This window comes from Notamacropus eugenii, chromosome 5 (assembly GCF_028372415.1).
Source record: "Notamacropus eugenii isolate mMacEug1 chromosome 5, mMacEug1.pri_v2, whole genome shotgun sequence".
Classification (NCBI taxonomy): domain Eukaryota; kingdom Metazoa; phylum Chordata; class Mammalia; order Diprotodontia; family Macropodidae; genus Notamacropus; species Notamacropus eugenii.
Genome location: NC_092876.1, coordinates 55,947,909 through 55,968,761, shown reverse-complemented (window position 1 = coordinate 55,968,761; position 20,853 = coordinate 55,947,909).

Below are 20,853 nucleotides of genomic sequence, written 5' to 3'. Positions count from 1 at the left end.
ACCCCGAGGCCCAGCTCATTCAGCTCCCGGAAGAGGTCCCGGGATAGCGTGCACGCGCCGCCGCCGGCGGACATGTCGGGGAAGGGCAGCGAAGCCTTGGTAGCGCCATCTTTCTTAAGGGCGAGCGGCCGTAATACGGGGCGGCAAAAGCGAAGTCCAAAGATCGGAGAGATTGGAGTGTGGGCAAGTGATTCTTGCGGCGCCATGTCGTCTGAGGGTCGCGAAGCCCTGAGAACTTTTCGTCGGCGGTGAAAGTCAGTAAGCAAACATAGTCCAGCGCTTCGTACTGTGAAAAGTCAAGGCCAGCCTCCGTCCTCAAGGGGCTTACAGTCTAACGGAGGAGATAGGAGCAAGCACCTAATGCACAAACAAGCTAGAGGCAGGATGCGCAGGGAAGGTATCGAAATAAAGAGGGGTTGGGACAGGTGAGGAGGGCGTGGGAGACGGACAGCCGGAGAGAAAGCTAAATCTCCTCAGCTCTGACACTCACACCTCCTCGCCTCTGGCTGGGGAGCCTCTCCCAGATCCCCCATTTAAGGAGGGGGCCCGGGGCAGCAGCCTCATCATTGCCCACCTGGCCGCGCCCCCTGGGCATCATCACGGTCTCCAGAAACTCAACTTCGGGCTAGATGAAAGTAACTGTGAAACTCACACTTTCTCTCAGGACCTCTTGCCCCCTCCAATGGAGAATACTGAGGAGCTCCTCCCAGATCCCCCATTTAAGGAAGGGACCCGGGGCAGCCTCATCATTGCCCACCTGGCCGCGCCCCCTGGGTATCATCACGGTCTCCAGAAACTCAACTTCGGGCTAGATGAAAGTAACTGTGAAACTCACACTTTCTCTCAGGACCTCTTGCCCCCTCCAATGGAGAATACTGAGGAGCTCCTCCCAGATCCCCCATTTAAGGAAGGGACCCGGGGCAGCCTCATCATTGCCCACCTGGCCGCGCCCCCTGGGTATCATCACGGTCTCCAGAAACTCAACTTCGGGCTAGATGAAAGTAACTGTGAAACTCACACTTTCTCTCAGGACCTCTTGCCCCCTCCAATGGAGAATACTGAGGAGCTCCTCCCAGATCCCCCATTTAAGGAAGGGACCCGGGGCAGCCTCATCATTGCCCACCTGGCCGCGCCCCCTGGGCATCATCACGGTCTCCAGAAACTCAACTTCGGGCTAGATGAAAGTAACTGTGAAACTCACACTTTCTCTCAGGACCTCTTGCCCTCTCCAATGCAGAATAGTGCGGAGCTCCTCCAAGATCACCCATTCAGGCAAGACCCCCAGGGCAGCCGCCTCATCATTGCTCATCATTACCACTCGCCTCGAGACTTCCCTACGCCATTTTTTATATTCACAGTACTTAGTAAAGTGCTGGGCACCTACTAGGCACTTAATAAATGTTAATTACTGGCTGAAGGAGAGTGACGCTTAGACTATAAAGGGCTTTGAATATTAAAAGATTTTATATTTATACCTGGAGGTGATGGGGAGTTTATTGTAGGGGTGGGGGGACGGCCCTCGGGGAAGGGTTGACATCATCAGACCTTTCAGAAAATTACTTTAGTCGCTAAATGGAAGATGGACTGTATTGGGGAAGAAATTTAAAACAGGCCGACCCACCAGCAGGCTATTGCAACAATCCAGGCATGAGGGAATCCGGGCCTGCACAAGAATAAGGGGGTGTGTTAGAGAGATGTTGCAAAAGTGAAATTGACAGGCCTTGGTAATAGATGGGATATGGAGAAGGAGGGTAAAAGATAGTGAGGAATCCAGTACATCACCTAGATTGTGAGCCTGAGGGACTAGGCTATTACAGTAATAGGGAAGGTTAAGGGGTGGGAATGGTTTAGGAGAAAGAGATAATGAGTTCAGTTTTGGAGATGTTGAGTTTAAAATGTCTATAGGGCATCCAATTCAAGATGTCTAATGGACAACTGGAGACTAGAGGCTGGAAATCTGCAGAAAGATTAAGACTGGACAAGTCAATCTGAGAACATCAATATAGAGATGATAATTGGAACCATGAAAACAGATGAGTTCACCTGGTGAAATAATCTAGAGGGAGAAGGGAATATGGCCCATGACAGATCTCTGGGGAATACTCATAGTTAGAAGGTGCGACCTGGAAAAAGATGCAGTAAAGGAGACTGAGAAGAATCAGTCAGATAAGTAGGAAGAGAACCAGGGAAAGAGTGTCATAAAAACCTAGAAAGGAAAAAATTACAAAGGAGGAGAGGCAAAGGCTGCACAGAGGTCAAGGAGGATGAGGGGGATTGAGAGAAATTTGCATTTGGCAATTAAGAGATAATTGGTAAGAGAGAATAGTTCCAGCTGAGTGATGTGGTTGAAAAGTCGGATTGTAGAGAGTTAAGAAAAGAGTGAAAAGGCTAGCTGTGTGACCCTATGCAGGTCATTTAATCTCTGCCTCAGGTTCCTTAGGGGGCAGCTACATGGTGCAGTGGATAGAGAACCAGTGCAGGAGTCAGGAGGACCTGACTTCAAATCTCACCTCAGACACTTGACACTCACTAGCTGTGTGATCTTGAGCAAGTCACTTAACCCCAATTGCCTCATCCTGGGTCATCTCCAGTCATCCTGATGAATATCTGGTCACTGGATTCTGATGGCTCTGGAGGAGAAGTGAGGCTGGTGACCTGCACAGCCCTCCCTCACTCAAAACAAAGTCAAGTGCCAGTCATGTCATCATTTCTCTTATGGCATGGTCTTCTTTCGCAATGAAGGACGAATATACACACAGGTTCCTTAACTGTAAAATGAGGGTAATCTACTTTCTTTTTTCTTAATTATTTATTTATAGTTTCCAACATTCACTTTTATAAGATTTTGAGTTCTAAATTTTCCCCTTCCCCTCTCTCTACAAGACAGCAAACAATATGATATGGGATATACATATACAAACATATTAAACATATTTCCACATTAATCATGTTGCAAAGAAGAATCAAAACCTAAGGAAAAAACCAAGAGAGAAAATAGTATGCTTCAATCTTCATTCAGACCCATAGTTCTTTCTCTGAATGTGGATAGCATTTTCCATCTTTAGTCTTTTGGAATTGTCTTAGATCACTGATTAGCACCTACTTTCAAAGGATTGTTGCCTTCAATCCTAGAATTTCTAATATTCAATATTTACCGAGTTTCTACTACAGAGGTGAGGAGGATGTGATATATAAACAGTTAAATTAATTAAAACTCATTTCAGGAGAGTGAATTTAACCACTAGGAATCACAAGTGACATGTAAAACAAGTGGAAAGCTAGAGATTCCAAGAGCTGAAAGAGTGGAGAGAGAAAATACCTGGCATGAGAGACAGCCAGACAAGAAGGCATGCTGAGTTTGGAAAGCAGGTGATAGGCCAGTTTGTCTGGGACATACAGCATATAAAGGGGAATAATATGAAATAATATGAAAGAAGTCTGAAAAAGTAGGTATGAGTCAGACTGATTTTAAATGCCAGACTGAGGGGTTTGTATTGAATCCTGGGGGCAGCAGGGAGCCATGGAAGGTTGTTGAGTAGGGGAGTGACCTGATCAGAGTGACTCTGTGGAAGATGGATTAAAGAGAGAAGTGACCTGAAGCAGGAAGATCAGATAGGAGGCTATTGCAATAGTCTAGGCAAAATAGGGGCTATGACTGGGAGGTGACCAGATCAGAGAAAAGGAAACAGAATGTGATGGTACAATATAATTGGTGAGATTCTTGCTAACATTATATTTTATGTTCACAGTGCCCTGTTCTTTTAAAATGTTTTATTGATGTTATTTTCTCTTTTTACATCACTAATGCTTCCCAGGGACTTGCTTGCTTATGAGAGAACCTTCCCACAGTCAAGCAAAACAGATCAATATGTGAACCTATCTGAAAGTGGAGGGCTCATTTTGCACCTATTACCCACCAACCTCTCTGCCAAGAGGTGGAAGGGATGGTTCACCTTCAGCTCCAAACTCATGCTTGGTCATTGTACATACTGCAGATGAGGCAGCCAAAGCTCAGATAGGTTATGACTTGCTCAAGGCCACACAGCTAGGAAGTGGTAGAAAACAGATTTTTACCCTGGTAAATTTCACTCTGTGGAAATTTGCTTCCTTGTTTTAGTCCAGGAGATGAGGTTCTTTTAGGGCGTTAGGGAAGGAACTACCCAGCATACTCTGCACAAGGTGTTGCATCATTTAATGAAGAAAGGAGAGAGAGACTCCAAAGGCAAACAGTCTCCTTGGGCCTCTGATTTTGAGACCCTACAATACATAACTAGCTCAGACCAATCAGGACCTGGCTGGCATCACTCAGCACAGAGACAAATGTGACAGAATATAGCTCCACTTTTTTAGTTACAACCTTTGTGAGGGATTGGGTAGCCCAATATTTTCAGTGTCAGAAGTGGGATCTGAATGGTCTTCTTGTCTGTTGTTACATCACAACACTGGCATTTTCTTTCTGTCAGAGAGCTATTACAACTTTCTTTTTTAGTTTTCAACATTCACTTTTATAAGATTTTAAGTTCCAAATTTTTTTCTCTCTACCTCCCTTCCCTCCCTCCTTCCCAAGATAGAAAGCAATCTGACGTAAGCCATACATGTGCAATCATATTAAATATATTTCCACATTAGTCATGTTGTGAAAGAAGAATCGGAACAAAAGAGAAAAACCACGAGAAGGAAAAAAAAACAGAAAATGTTACTGCAACTTTTATTAACCCCATTTTACACATGAGGAAACTGAGGCATAGAGAACTTAAGTTACTTGACCCCATGATCACATAGTCAGTAAGCAACAGAGGTAGGTTTCAAGTGCAGGTCTCCTAATTCTGAGTCCAGTAGTCTTTCTGTTAGAGCCAGATGCCTCTCACAATAAAATAAGATGTGGTTTTTGCTTAGTTGATAGAAAGGACACAGGCAAGTATAATTCCAAAATATTCCCTAAGGATGATGAAATTCTCCAGAAGTTCTGATTTCCAATGATCTTGCATAAAGCTACAAAGTATTGAAGTCTCTTGAAAGAGGCATGTAATCCCCTGTCCTTCACCCTCTCGTCATCCTGGTGATTCTGAATCCCCCAGATGTCATCATTTAAACCCTATTTCCCATCCCTTACTGCCTGCTTCCTAGTCCCCTTCCATCTTAACTCATTCCTCCCCAGCCTCCCACTCAAAAGCTATCCACTCCTTCCACTGTGCTCTCTGTAATGCCTGCTACATAGATTAAAAAAAACAAACTCAATTTCATCTTAAACCTGTTTTTTTTTTTACTGCTCCAATCTTCTTGTATCTGGCTTTTTCCTAATGACTCAGCTTCCCTTTCCACCCTTTCCCACTTCAGTGGCATTTTCATTCATGCCCTCAACTCATTGGTTGGGGTGAAGGAATTGGAATTCTTGGTGCTTATTACCACTTCCAGCCTCCACTACTCAGAATTTCTCTTCCTCTTCCTCTGATGTTCATCAACCCCATATTTATCACCCAGTCAAGATTCTGATAGACTGCAGACCTCCAAGATGTGCTTTTTCCTTCCTCTGTTAGGGCAATGTCTGGCTTATGACCTTTATGTCCTCCCCAACTAATGCCCTCACACTAGGGGACTTCATCATAGGCATTGATATGCCCTCAAACACCCTAACCCTAAGCTCCTCAACTTACTCATTTCCTGTGCTCCTTTATCCCACCTCAGCTACTCATATAGTTATACCCTTCATCTTACTATTACCCACAAATGCTCCATGTCCATGTTCATGAACTCTAAATTCCTTTATCTGAATGGAATCTGTTGTTTTTTTCTCCTTTCTCTCTGCCCTACAACTCCAAACCCTATTCCTTGTGTGTCAAGACCCCTAGCTTCTACACTAGCTTTACTCCCCTCCCTTCCCCATCTTGAACCATGTCAATTCTACACTGCCTTCTTCTCTATCCTTTCACCCATCTTTAGTTCTAGGTTACTCCTACAATATACTCCTTTTGTTCCTGTTTCTGTGCTGCTGGATGAGTAAAGATGGAAAAAAATCCTGAAACTGTGGATTCACAACAAATTTATATTATAGAATTTCAACTCTGCCCTAACTGTGATGAGATAATGCTAATCAATTCACATTCCCACTTACCATAATGGGTTTTCCAAACCTTTTTATCATCCTCCCCAAACTTCCCATGGCTCCCCTCTCTTCATCTTTTCAAAGTTAAGAACTTTGGTTCATATTTCATTGAAAAAATTTCTCAGAGGGCTTTCTCTTCTCTCCTGCTCCTCATCTCACGTTACTGGGATATTTCCTGCCATTGTCTCCTTCTTTACTTCTGTCTCATACGAAAAGGTGACGTATATCCTTTCTAAGACAAACCCCTCTGCATGTACAAGTGATCCCATTCTACCCTGCCTTCTCCAGCAGACTATCCTTTGACAGTGGGGCAGCTATATGGCATGGTGGATAGAACATTGGGCCTAGAGTCAGGAGGACCTGAGTTCAAATCTGATCTCAGACACTTACTAGCTGTATGACTCTAGGCAAGTCACTTAACCCTCATTGCCACGAAGAAAAAAAGTGCTTTCCAAGTCGAAAAGTGTCCTATAAATGCTAGCCATTATTGAAGCATTGTGGTACTACACAAAGAGCATTAACTTTGGTCTCAGAGGTTCTGGGTTCAAATTCTACCTCTGATGATGCTTACTATCTATATTACACTGAGCAAGTCATTTAATTTTCCTGAGCCTCAGGTTCCTTGGGCAGCTAGGTGGTGCAGTGGATAGAGCACCAGTGCAGGAGTCAGGAGGACCTGACTTCAAATCTCACCTCAGACACTTGACACTCACTAGCTGTGTGACCTTGGGCAAGTCACTTAACCCCAATTGCCTCATCCTGGGTCATCTCCAGTCATCCTGATGAATATCTGGTCACTGGATTCTGATGGCTCTGGAGGAGAAGTGAGGCTGGTGACCTGCACAGCCCTCCCTTCCTCAAAACAAAGTCAAGTGCAAGTCATGTCATTATTTCTCTGATGGCATGGTCTTCTTTGGCAACAAAGGATGAACACACACATTCTTTGACATCTTCTCCCTCAATAATCTTCATTCCTTACTACTCACAAACCTGCTCATTTGTACTCCATGCTCATTTCATTCATATATTCCCGTTAAGTATCATCCCAATATCTCTCTTCCCTATTGTGGTTTAATTCCTTAGGAAGGTCATCTACAATAATTGCTTCGTCTTCCTTTCTTCTTACTCCTTAACTCTACAATCTGACTTCTAACTCATCATTCAGCTGAAAATGCTCTTTCCAAAGTTACCAATTATCTCTTATTTGCTAAATCTAAAGAACTTTTTCTTACTTATCTATTTCTTGATCCCTCTGAAGGCTGTGACACTCTCCCTTCCTTGACACTCTCTTGTCTCTAGGTTTTTATGACCTACTCTCTCCTGCTCCTCCTCCTTATCTATCTGACTGCCTTCGCAGTCTTCTTGGCTGCCTATTCATCCAGATTGCATCCTCTTACTGTTGGTGTCTCCCAAGACTCTGTCCTGGGCCCTCTTCATTTCTCTCTCTGTACTATTCCTCTTGATGGTGCTATCAGCTCCCATGGATTCCATTTTTATCCCATGCAGGTGATTTTGCAGACCTGTTTATCAACCCTAACCTCTTTCCTGACCTCGTCTTATATTTCCAACTACTTATTGGACATGAATTTAATGTCTTATAGACATCTTAAACTCAGCATGTATAAAGCTGAACTCATTATTGTTCTTCATCACACACTTCCCTTCTTCCTAATTTCTCTATTACTATCAAGGGTACCATCAACCTCCCAGTTACCCAAGCTCACAACTTAGGTGTCATCCTCAACTCCTCACTCTCTCTGACCTCCTGACCCCTACCCCTGTCCAATCAGTTGTAAAGTTATATCATTTCTATATTCAAAACATTTTTCATATATTCTGTATTCTCTTCTTTGACACTGCTACCACTGTGGTACAATTCTTTATCACCTTACACCGAGATTGTTGCTGTAGCTTTTTGATTGGTATTCTGCCTCATATCCCTTCCAACTCTAGTCCAACCTTCACATTTAAATTTATCTTCCTAAAGCACAGGTCTGATCAGGCTATCCCCCTATTCAATAGACTGTCAATTCTTAATTAGAGTCATTGAATGGGTGTTGCCTCACACAAACTGAGACCTGGGAAAGACCTTAATTTAGAAAAGGCCAAAGTCACTAATGGCATCCTTGGCCATTGCCAGTTGACTTTTGTCTTGCCACTGGATTTCATTGACTGGAGGAGAGAGTGAGGCTGATAACTTTTTGGAGATCTGCCTCACTTAAATCCAATTCATACAGGAATCAAGACTTTACCTCTTGGAGAACAAAGGAAAAATGATGACAACAACAAACTCTAAGGGCTCCCAGTATACTCCAGGATCAAATACAAAATGCTCTCTGACTTTTAGATCCATTCATAACTTGGCCCCTTCCTGCTTTCCAGTATTCCTACACTTTTCTCCCCTCCACATATTCTATGATACAGTGCCACTGGCTTCCTTGTTGTTTCTCACACAAGATACCTGGGCATTTTCACTGGCTGTCACCTGTGCTCAGAATTCTCTCTTCTCTCATTGCCATCTACTTGCTTCTCTGGCTTCCTTTCTATGGAAGTTAAAATCCCACCTTCTGCTAGAAGCCTTCCTCCCACTCTTAATCTTAGCGCTATTGTTCCGAGAGTATCTCCAGTTTATCCAGTCTATATCTTCTTTCTGCAACTGAAGAATTCTCCCAACCTCTGGGATCAGGAGTAATCATCAGTGGAGAAGGGTCCAGTGACAGTGGGTCAAAGATAGGAGGCCCAACTGAAAACAAAAGGTTTTATTAGCATGCTAAGGAATCTGTTTGTGCTGATAACAGATTCAGATTCCTGGGGTGGAGATTTCAGCTTTTATCACCTTTCCATCCATTTAGCCTACACAGCCAATCAAACTGCATTCTACAGCAATTTAGGATAGAAAAGTAAAGCATTTTTTGGGGGGAGTAGAGAATGAGAGGGGATAGGTCAAGGGAAAAGTGGAATATTTGGAATGCAAGTAGCAAGCTTTGTTATTGGAATGTAGTATGGGTCTTGGGGCTTGCAGAGAGGCAAAAAGAATAGACCTCCCTGGTATCTCTTCCCCCTACCCTTCTCCAAAGTAGACTTTAATTCCTTTCAGGAAGGGAAGCAAGAAGTTGGGGCTTGAGTCTGGCCATGTTGGTTGAGAGAGAGAGAGAGAGAGAGAGAGATTACTGGGTTAGAATTGTATCTGTCTGCTCCCTTAAATACTGTTAGTCTAGGCGATATAACTTTTAGATTCAAGTTAAGCTCCTGATTGCCATTTCTTAATGGGTAAAGGAGATTCAAGACTTGACTTTTTTTCTCACCAAATACCACAACGAACACACATAACCAATAGCAAAGAAACCCATTTATCCAAGTTGATGGCAAAATATAATATGTATGACAATATATACCAGACAATAAAGAGAAAAGGAGTTCTTTCCTTGGGAATGAGGTAACAGCTCAGCTCAGAATCCCAGGTCTCATTCACCCAAAGGGAAATCCCCCAAAGTCTCTAGTGTAGCAAGCTAGGAATAAGGACATGATAGACATTGCCAACCCTTCTTATGTTGGCTTCTTTCCAGAGTCTTTTTCTCTTTTCATCTGCCTAAAGAGAGGTTAACATTGTGTATCTTCTCTCTTGAAGCTGGAAGCCAGAAGATATGAGGAGACTGAAAAACCAGAAAAGAGTAAAGAGACCAAATCTCTCCTCTCTCCTGCCTTCGCCAACTCTACTTGGCCCCTCATACAGGCAAGAAGGGTTTATCTCCACCAATGAGCAGAGAGTCCCATGCCAATGAACTTTGGGGCTTGGTTTATAGGTATAAGAAAATATTCCCCATTCAAGGGCAAGGAGACAAGATGAAGAGATCAAGTACTTTTATAGTTGTGAAAGACAAAACTTCAGGGTATCTTATTTAAGGGCAGCAAGTATTGTTGTAACAGTGGCTGAGACCATCCTCTTAATTGCATCCTTATATAGGAGTTGGGGATATTTTAATATTAAGATGCCAGGTGGTTGAAGGATTTCTACAGTTTCTACAAGATATCAAATAATTGTGGGTCCTCGTTTCACCCCATATGATATAATCATTTACCTTGTCTCCCCTATTAGATTATGAGCTCCTAGAAAGCAAGGACTGTTTTATCCTTGTCTTTGTATTACCAATACTTAGTACACGTACAGCTGTCACTATGTACCAGCACATTAGAAGGCACTTAATAAATATTTGTTGATTCAACTAGATTAGCTAGAATCAGCTAGAACAAGTTTGAGAGAACCAGTTCAAATTTCAATGTGAGAATTTATATGTGGAAATCAGCAAACTGTACAAAGAGTTTCATTTATTGTTTTGTTGATTATTTAGACTTGAATGGGAACAGATTCAGTGAAGACTTCTCAGGAATGTGAATTCTTCTCCCAGGGGTAAAGGAGACCGAAAGGCTCAGGTTACAATGCCTTCAGACTCAGGCGATTCCCATATAAGGATATAAGCTGTGTAGTGTATTAGGATCAATGATTGGATAAAACTCATTAATTCTTCAATGCCTAATTTGCATGTGCATGAGCAGTTGGCAGTCCTTACACAGGTCTGCCTCATTTGCATATACTCTCAATGCTTTATTTGCATATACTGATATGTATTTTCCCAGACTTTGTAACGGACAGGGAGCGGGGAAATTCAAACCAAAGTTAAGATGGTATTGGTTAGATTTCCCGCCCAGAATGTAAGACCACATTTCTCAGCCAATGAGAAGAATGGTCAGTGGTGGGAGGGGGTTTCCGCATTAGGGTCTATATAAACCACTGTTCTCCCTTTGTGCGGTGGCTTCCCTGCTCCAGACTACCTGGTGGAGGGATTGCTGCACTTCTCACGAGAATAGAATAAAGGAACTTTCTGTTAACACTTTGAGACCCCTATGAGTAGTCAATTTGAGTAGGGGGTATTAACATCCCACACAGACTTAAGTAGAAACTGTTAATATTGCAGGTTAAACTTTAAAGCATGTTGTGCATAAATTTTTTTTTTTGAGAGCTGTTTACCAGCATACCCCTGCTTGACTCAAATGAATTTGGCCTGTCCATCCACACTGGAAAGACCCTTGGAAGCATTTTAAAACCTTCCTTTTACTTTATTTATAAATAAATAAATATTTATGCAGTCTAAAATCCTTTCCTGAAGGAAAGAAATCTTACACTAGTTAATTAAACTTCTCAGGAAATGAAATGCCTGCTATTAAAATCTTTTCTCTTAAGCTAGTACGTAATGAGTCAAGAATGAAAGATACCTAGAAAATGAATTAAAGCTGGAAACTAGACTTAAAATGAGAAATACTCCAGTCTAATCATTATGGTTGCCTTTCCCTATCCCCTGAAGGAAGCAGAATTATGGCCCACTCAAAGACAATGCTCTTTTTCCTCCCTTATCCAAAGAGGTCCTTTGATTACTTTAGGTCACCTGAAACCAGGTAAGGGAAAGTTCCTGAGGGGAATGATCAAAATAAAGTTGAATGGTTTTAGGGAATGCTACTCTAGGAGAGCTCTGGAAAGACTGATTATTGTTCTTTTAGAAGAAATAAAAAGGAAACCATAAGCTGTGCTTTATCATATTGCGGCATTTTCCATTTCAAGATACCTTGTTTAATTGTTTTCCAGTCAACTCTGACTTTTTTGTGACCCCATTTGGGGTTTTCTCAGCAGAGATACTGGAGTGGTTTTCCATTTTAGCTCATTTTACAGATGAAGAGACTGAGGCAAACAGGGTTCAGTGATTTGCCTAAGGTCACACAGCTATTAAGTGTCTGTTGGTCGCATTTGAACTCAGGAAGTTGAGTATTCCTGACTCCCAACCTGGCACTCTATCCACTGAGCCTCACTGCCCCTTCAAGAGTCCTATGTTTTTTTCTTTCAAAATGTCTTGTGTTAGACAGAAATATGAGAACACATGAGAGGACTCTACCAGTTTGGATATTTCCCTCTGTAAGCTAAAAATACTTGAATTTAGAATAATGATAAATGAATAAAAATTGTTTCTGGCACACTTATGCCTAAAATTCAGATACTGTGTTAATATTTGTCTTTTCCTTTGGCAAACCAAATGGCCCAGATTTCAACTTTTATCTTTATGGGCACCCTCTAGAGCTTGTCTTGCAGTATGAGTATCTGGGACAGAGAGTACTGAAGGAGAATGAGCTGAGCCTAGAGTTGACAAGGAGGAGAATGGGCTGCATTGTTTTTGGAAAGTTGCAAGGCACTTTTACTGACCCCAAACTTCCGGTAACAGCAAAGGTCCATCCTTACCATACAAATGACTTACTGGAATTACTGTATGACTGAAGAAAAGCCAGGAGATGACTCTCTGAAGAACTAAAGATGAATCACAAAGAAGCAACTGAAAGTTCATGGTGGTTGAAAGACAAGTGTGAGCATGCAGCAACATATGACCAGCGAGGGATTCTTAAGAACATAAACGGTGTCATGGAGAAATTGTATGAAAGAGAATATGATATGTGAATGACCTCAGTATTCCTCTCATGGGTCCAGAAAAGGTAAGGAAGACTTCTACTCTAGCACATTGGGTGGCCCACCTATGATAAGCCTTTGGGAAGACATAAGTGGAAATCTCATAGGATGGATAGGTATGAAGGGGTTACAATCTGCTTTGTTGAGAGGAAATACTGAAATGATGATGGCACAGATATACTTGAATATTCAAGAGTATCACATGATCAATGCATTAAAGAAGAAATCATAGAGCAGTGGATGACTTTGGAGTCAATCAAGGTGGCCAGGGTCAAGTCCCTGATACATCCAAGCTATGTGACCCAGTACATCTCAGTGCCCTAGTTGTTACTTAGTCTCTACCAGTGAAGGACTTTTTCACACCAGGAGTTCTCTAAACCAATCAAATCATGGGCCCAGACCAAAAACCAAAGTGCTTTAGAGAGGAGAAGAGATGAATATGGCAAAATCAGTAAACAGAGGCAGCGGAGTGCAATGGAAAGCATACTGGATTTGGACTCAGAAGACCTGGGTTCAAATCCTACCTCTGCTACTTATTACTTGTATAAACATAGACTTGAACTTGTATAAACATTTAATTCACTTAACCTCTTTGAGCTTTTGTTCATCTAGGAAATGAGGTGGTTGGATTAGTTGGTTTCTTGGATCCCTCTCAACTCTAACTCTAGGCTTCTATTTTTGTTATTTTAGTTGCGTTCAACTGTTTGTGACTCCATTTGGGGTTTTCTTGGCAAAGATCCTGGAATGGTTTGCCATTTCCTTCTCCATCTCATTTTACAGAGGAGAAAACTGAGGGAAACCAGGTTAAGTGACTTGCCCAAATTCATACCACTAGGAAGAGTTTGAAGCCAGATTTAAACTCAGGAAGTCAGGAGTCTTTCTGATTCCAATCTGACACTGTCACTGAACCGCCTAGCTGCCCTTCCTATGCTTTATACACAACCTCAAATCTACCATTAACTAGCAAGTCTCAACCACTTTGAGCCTCAATTTCTTTATCTCCAAAATGGGTGTTAGATGGGAGCTTGGAATCATTGGCTAGAAGGGTTCTAAGAGCAATAAACTTCTTTTTGGAAGTCATTTAATCCAGTGGTATCTAGGCTTTTTGACCATGCACCTCATTGGTAAAAAAAAAAAAAAAAAAAAAAATTGGTCGTGTAGCTCAAAATGCATATATTTATTTACAAATTATATGCCCATACTACTATATTAAAAATGATGTACATTATAAAACATGTAAAATTGACATTCAAAACTATGAGATAAAGATGAAATAATATTTGATCCTAGAATCAATAGGAAGTCTTGTCTTGTGTTTGTCCTTTGTTCTCGAAGAAGACCATGATATCAAGATGATGATTTGAGTGAGGGAGGACTGTGCGAGTTCACCAACCCCACTTTCTTCTCCTGAGCCATATGGGTCCAGTGGCATGATATTCATCAGGATGACTGGAGATGGCCCAGAATGCAATGGGAGACCTTGGCCCTTTCAGGCTGAGGTCTTATCACATTCTCACTTTGAGTGAGATACTCCCATTCAATGAATAGGCTTCTATAAGTAGGAAGCCACTGGAATTTACTAAGTAGGGAAGCTACAGGGTCAGACCTACACTTAAAGAAAGTCACTTTGACAGCGAGCAGAGGATGAAGTAGAATGAAGAGAGACTTGAGGCAGGGAAGCTCACTAAGAGGATACTGCTATGAAAGAAGTGATGAGGGCCTGAACTAAAGTGTTAGTTATAGAAGAGGAGAGAAGGTCTTAGATGAAAGAAATGTAGACAGAGAACCAAGATTTGGTAACTGATTAGGCATGTGGATATGGGGAGAAGGTCAGCTTGTACTGACTTTATTTTTTAGTGGTAGCATTTATACCTCAGAAATTGGCAAAAATGTCAAATCAGGGCTTGATTTATTGTTTTGCGGATTGTATAGACTTAAGAAAATGATGGAGAAAATGTCAACAATGCGGGTAAAACTAATGTGCCATTTGTACAGTTGTTGGTTGTGTGTGGGTTTTTTATTTTTTTCCCCAGAGAGTCAGTTCTTAAACATTTACTTCCAGGTGAGACAAGTGAATTGAAGAAAAGGTTTCCAACCTGGGTGACTGGAAATATGGTGGTGTCCTAAGCAATAATAGGGAGGTTTGAGGACAAAATCATGGAATTACTTCTGCCATGCAGATCCCACCCATCCATGCTTGCTCACCATGTCTGACTCAATCTGTTCCACCCAAAATAAAAAGTGGGGAGGTGAGGTTCTTACCCAGTGTTCCCTGGCCCCAAGCTCAGATGCCAAGGTAGGTAGGGAAGGGAGCAATTTTCCCAATAGCTCCTTCTCAGCTGCTGTAGTTGGTGGTAGTTTAGGTTACAATTACCCTAATGGGGGTACACTCATCTCGCTAGAGTGGGGGGAAAGAGCAGTGAGGAAGGTTCAGTGAATTCAAACAGTAAAGGGAGTATCAGAGTGCTGGGAGATAAAGACAGCTATAATTTTGTTGAAGACAACGTCAGGATTGTCTATCAGCAGAGAGGGAGGGAATGTGACCTGTTTGCCCATGTTCTGACTATCAGACCACAAATCACCTAGGGTTACAGTCGCAACCACAGGGAGGCCCCAGCTCCTACCTGGAGGCCATTGATCTAATCAATCAATTCATCAGTCAGTAAGGATTGCTTAAGCACCATGTGCCAGGCACCCCTACAAACTAGAAATACAAAGACAAAAACGAAACAATTCCTGTCTTAAAGAGTTTTATCTTCTCTCGGGAAACCACAGAGACAAGTATGAAAATATACAGAAAATAGTTTGGGGAGCAGGGACTCTAACATCTGGAAGGATCAGTGCTAGAAACATTCTCACTGAATGAAGAACAATGCCTGTTGTGAAATTTGGAAAGCTTCTATTAATTTTTACATTCATTCCCATCCGCACGAACAGTAGTTCCTAATGGACTGCTACAGACAAATGCAAGGTTATATGTCCTGCTTTCAATTTGAATTTCCTGCCTGCCTCCTCTTGGCTAGACACTTTAGGGTTCACTCACCCACATGGGCCACATTCCTCATTTTCTTTATAGAATGATGTGTTATAAATTCTTTTAAAGGAATTCCCTTCATTGATAAAGATGCCAAATCCAGGATGTTTTAGGCTCCTTCATCATTTACATAAGAAGAGTAATAAAATTCTTTCCTGGTCTTTGAAGTTGTGGATTTTATCTAAAGAGTTGTTGGTCTTTAGATACACATTTATCTAATTTCTAATTCTTTTGTTTCTCTACCTTCCCAGCAAATAAATACAGGACTTCTAGTATAGTTCATATTTTCTTGTGGAAACAGAAGTTCAGTTCATTTCTTACATTAGGAAGGATTTAATGTAGAAAGTAGCACTTGACCTGAGTCTCCAAAGAAATGAAGGATTTTAAGAGGCAGAGGTGATGGAGTGCTTTCCAGGTATGGAGTATTGACCTACTAGATTTGTCTAGTAGTAAATCTAGTGAAAAAAGTCAAGTTTACTCATACTTAGTAGTAAAACTCTTTAGGAAACAGACCCAGGAAAGGGAGATAACTTGCTCATTGTCACACAGGGAGTAAACTGGAAAAGTCTATGTATCTAAAGTCCCTTCCAGCTCTAAAATCTTAAAATTCTGTGGTTCTACCTAGTGTCTTAGAAAATGGAGTTTCCTGGGACACCCAGAAGAATGACCAGTTAGTAGAGTTCCTTATCTTTGCATAGTTGCCTAGATTCAAGGATGGGGAACTTTTGGTCTCAAGGCCCCATGTGGCTCTCTAAGTCTTCAAGTGGGGCCTCGAGGTTGCAGGTTGCCCGCCTGTGGCCTAGATATTTCAGTGAGCTAAGGTAAGTGCTCACATGTTGGTCAGAAGAAGCAGTATAAGGACACTTTCAAGGTATCTCTGGAGAACTCTAATATTGATTGTGAGACATGGGGAAATAGTGGCACAAGACGATCCATCATGGCTAGCCCACAGCAAAGAAGGAGGCTTACTCCATGAGTAAAGCAGGATTGTAAAAGGACAGAGGAATGTGAGCTACACAAATCCATAGCCACTTCACTCTAAAAGTTCTAACAGACTTCAAGTGCCTGATCTGTGACAGCACCCTTTGAATTGGCATTGGACTGATCAGCCATAGCCATAGACACCATACCCTGGCTCCAATAGTGTGATATCATCTGTCTTCTTGGAAAACAAAGGACAACCAATGACAAAAACAAGAACTAGATATTTTAGTGTGATGTCCTGTAGTGCAAAAAGGGCTGAATTTGGAGTTAAGAAGATCTGTGTTCATCCCCTAACTCTGACGCTGAAGTGCTGTATGAATCACTTACCTTTTGAACCTTAGTTTCTTTACTTTTACAATGGGGATAACAACACCTGCTGCCTTGCAACCCTAGAGGCCTTGTTGTAAGGTTCAGATGAGATAGTGGCTATGTCATAGACTCTAAGTCTTTAGTTCATTTTAAGACTGGTGATGGTGACATCACAACTATGAAGTCTGAATGCAGATTGAAGCGCTTATTTTCTCTCTTTTTTCTTTTTCTCATGGTTTTTCCATTTTGTTCTGATTCTTCTATAACACCACTGATATGGAAATATATTTAGCATGATTGTACATGTATAGCCTATATCAGATTGCTTGTTGTTCTGGGGAAGTGGGAAGGGAGCAAAATTTGGAACTTGAAATCTTATAAAAGTGAATGTGGAAAATTATTTTTACATGTAATAGGAAAAAATAAAATACTATTAAGTGGGGGCAAAATACTGATGGTGGTAAAAGGAATATAATAGCTTCTAATGTCTTTTTGGTTCCATCTTCTTTGGATTTAAATATTTTATTTTAAATAAAAAATTCTGAATTCAATCAAAGTCACTCTGAGTCCCCAGTGAGAAAAATTCCTAACTTCTAGGCAGATCTCTGCCTAATCTTACATTTATGTTTGATGCCTAACTTCGTGATTGATGTTAAATTCAGTTTATTGGAAATATTTGGGTAATGAATCCCAGATTATATTATAGTGTCACTGTATAGGCAGACATTGGGAGGGGAAGTTGTGGAAAGAACTGCCTTTTTCTTGGATTATCCTTTAGCCTGGGGACTCTGAGCTGAGGTGCCTATAAAACCAATGTCTCTATATGACTCTATTCTCTTTGACATCTCAGTTCTCTCTTTGTTCCTTAAAGATGTACAAGAATTGGCTCTCTCCATTTGTGAATCTAGATTTCTTACAAAAATGGCTCCAATTAACTGAGATGTGTAGACCCAGTTCAGATTGATTCATTTAAAAAGTGTTCTTAGTTAAGGTATCAGCATTCAAATGAAGTTGTTTCTATCCCATCCTTATATCTGTAAGAGTGGTACCATGGAGAGAATGCTATATCTAGTGTCAGAGGATCTGGATTCAAATTCTGAGTTTTTACCTGTGTGACCTAAGGTAAGTCATTTGACTTCTCTGGGTCTTGTTTCTTTCCAATGCAAAATGAAGGGGTTGTAAGAGATGACCTGGAAGTTCATTTCCAGCTATAAATCAATGATTCTAAATTTAAATTATTATTACCACTATTTATATGTCTCAAATACAAGTGTCTTAGAGAAACTTCTACAACATGCAGGTTAGGTAAAAGGTATTGAAACCTCTTATATCCATCAAATTGGAAATGATGACAAAAGACGGGAAGATGGAAATATTGGAGTTTTGTGGAAAGAGAGGTACACTAATGCATTGTTGGTGGAGCTGTGAATCAGTACAGCCTTTCTGGAAAATAATTTGGAATTACACAGAGAAAGTAGCTGTCAGCCAGAGATGGCACTGCTAGGCATATATTTACCCCAAGGAGATTACTGATAAAAATAAAGGCAGAGGGACATCAAAATATTTATAGTATCTTTTTTTTTTTGAATGTCAAAGAATTGGAAACAAAGTGGATACCCACATAATGGGCACTGGAAACAAATTGTGGTAGATGTATGTAACGAAATGTTGCTATGCTGTAAGAAATGGCAAATATCATGAATATAGAGAATCATGGTAACACTTGCGCAAACTGACTGATGCAAAGTGAAGTAAGAGTAGTTGGGAAAACAATATAAACAATGGATGCAACAACGTTAATCAAAAGAATAACAACAGAACAATCGAAAATGAATGTTGCAAGATTACAAAGAGTGAGAAGGCCCCAGAGAAGAGATTCAGGAAGATCCCCTCCTCCCCATTCTTTGCAGAGCTGGGAAAGCAGCAGGGGAGGGTCCAGAGCTATGGAACATTGCATATCATGCGCAGGTTTTTTCTATGTACTCATTGATTTTGCTGATTTTATCTTTTTCCACTTTTTCTTTTTTAAAAAAATATTTGTTATAAGTATAAGGAGTATAGTAGTTTCCTAGACAAACTAGAGGCAGTTAAGTGGTGCCAACTGGATAGAGTGGTTGGCCTGAAGTCAAGAAGACCTGAGTTCAAATATGGCCTCTGACATTTCCTAGCTGTGTGACCCTGGGAAAGTAACTTAAGTTCTGTTTGCCTCAGTTTCATCAACTGTAAAATAGTGATACTAAGACTGTTGTGAGGCTCAAATGAGATATTTGTCAAATGCTTCAAGCGGTGCCTAGCACACAGTAGGTGCCATATAAATGCTTATTCCCTTCCCTTATTCCCCCCACCAAACGAAGAGGGCCCCAGGAAGTAAAAAAAAACAAAAAAAACCCAAACCAACCCAGAGCCATTCTGTAGATTAAGATCAGAAGAAATGGTCCCCAATCCCTTTTCTGTCAGATGGGGAATTTGCATATCAATTAGTCTGTCCTTCCCTAGGAGTCTTTCCTGGCAGCCACTAACACAAATCAAGTTCCCAGATTTAGGTGCTTTATTCTTACAGGTAAGCCCCCTCAAAGTCCTGTGGACTTCATTGGTAGGGGAGAAAATGTCCCATTCCATCACCCCACCCCAGACTCCAGAGAAATGCTCACTTAGGACTATACACCAGACAAAAAGGAAACAATTAACTGAGAGAAGACACTGGAATTTAGAGGGGTTGGGGAAGGCTTCCCATAGATGGTGGGAATTTAGAGGAAGGCAGAGAGGTCAGTAGGTAGAGCAGAAGAGGGAGACAAGCATGGGGGACAGTCAGAAGGACTGTCCAGAGCCTAAAGATGGAGTGTCTTATTCCCAGAGCAGCCAGTGTCATTGCATCTAAGAGCATGTGTTAGGGAGTAGGGTGTAAGAAAATTGAAAATGTGGGAGGAGGCTGAGTCGTGAAGGGTTCTGAATGCCAGAGCATTTTGCATTAGCTCATGGAAGCAATAGGGAAACACTAGAGTTTATTGAGTAGGGGGATGATATGATCAGACCTGTGCTTTAGAAACACGACTTTAGTGGCTGGAGGGAGGATGTATTAGAGTGGGGAGAGGTCTGAGGCAAGCAGACCCACCAGTAGCTATGGAAATAGTTCTGGTATGAGGTGATAGGGGTCTGCACCAGGGTCGGGGCAGTGACAGAGGAGAGAAGGGGTGTATTGGAGAGATGGTGAAAAGGTGAAATTGACAGACCTTGGCAATGGTTTGGCTATGGTGGGGAGAGAGGGGGAGAGGTAATGAGGAATCCAGGCTGATTCCTAGGCTGCAAGCCTGGGGGCTCAGAGGATACAAAGAGCTGGATATGACTGCACAACAGCAATGCCATATATACAGGGTATCCTCTCAGTCCCTCAGGCTTACAACCTAGGGGTCCTTTTGTACTTTGGAATTCAGCTCTAGCTGTATTACTTTCAGACCTAACTTCCCCAAGTTTGGCATGTGAGATCCCATCATTCCAAAAATCTTCCTTTGGGGGTGAGGAGAAGTTCAGTTTTCTGTTATGAGTGTTATGGTGATTGCCTGCAATAGAGGTCTCTTGAATCTGGGAGTTCTGAGACACATTGGGCCAGTTCAAGCAGGAAGATCCCTGGAATTATGAGGGGTTAGGGAAGGCTTTCTGTAGAAGGTGGGATTTTAGTTGGGTTTTAAAGGAAGGCAAGGAGGTCAGCAGTCAATGCAGAGGAGGGAGAATGTTCCAGGCAAGGGGGACAGTCAGAAAGAATGCCCAGAGCCAAGAAATGGGGTGACTTATTCTTGGCACTAAGCCTGGCACCAATATAATGAGCCTGGTAGCTATAAGAGAGGCCTTAGGTCTTGGAATGTCAGCAGCATAAGTGATTCTGATTCTCCTTGGCCTCTCTTGTGCGTGTCACAAAACCTC